Raw genomic sequence first — 832 nt, forward strand, 5'->3', positions numbered from 1 at the left:
CCTGGTACCAGGTACTACTCCCTGATGGAAAACCCTAGAAACTAGGTTGAGCTCAGCCGAGTAGGTACTAGATGAGAGGCGCAGAAGATTGCCCAGATTGCAGACCTTACTGACAGACGATCAGTGTGCACAGCTGAACAAACATGAGTGTCGGGGCTGTGAGTACTTGTGTCCATCTTATACTTTAACATGGACAGTCAGCTGACTGTAGAGACGGTTTACTGTGTGCAGAGGTGAAAATGAATGTCATGGAATAAAGCTGTAACGTGACAACACGAGGAGCACTGAATGCTTCCAGGATGATGTGCAGAGATCATCTGATGTTTCTGTCTCCTGCTCGTCTCCCTTTAATCTGTCTTCATCCACCCCTCAGTGTTCCTGCTGTCCTCTCAACGTCTTCATGTCCCTGCAGCTCCACTTTATCACCACTAGATGGCAGACTTCTCCCTGTTTCTGGTCCCCGTTAGAGGATAAGAACATGTTACAGTCCAGACTGCGAGCTGCTGCTTTTTCCTCCACACGTCGCATTTCTGATGTCCTGTAGAGTCGCTGATCCACAGGTGATCGATCCACAGCTGTGGCCTGCAGGAGGAGCACCAGCTCAGACACTGGATGGCAGCAGGAGGCTCTGTGTGTGTTTAATGTGTAATAAAAGTGTCTGTAACTGTCCGCTGATGGAGCCCTGTCACACTCGGTCCTTTTATTTCATTATATCTGTTTCAATAAACGCGTCCCCGCTCTGTGACGGTTCAGACTCGTGTTCTTCAGGAGCTGTAACTGTTAAGAGCTAAAGGTCCCACCTGCACAGGTTAGGATGACGTGCGGAGCAGAT

Source organism: Haplochromis burtoni, unplaced genomic scaffold (assembly GCF_018398535.1).
Source record: "Haplochromis burtoni strain Fernald_Lab_line unplaced genomic scaffold, NCSU_Asbu1 Contig_980, whole genome shotgun sequence".
In the NCBI taxonomy this organism is placed as follows: Eukaryota; Metazoa; Chordata; class Actinopteri; order Cichliformes; family Cichlidae; genus Haplochromis; species Haplochromis burtoni.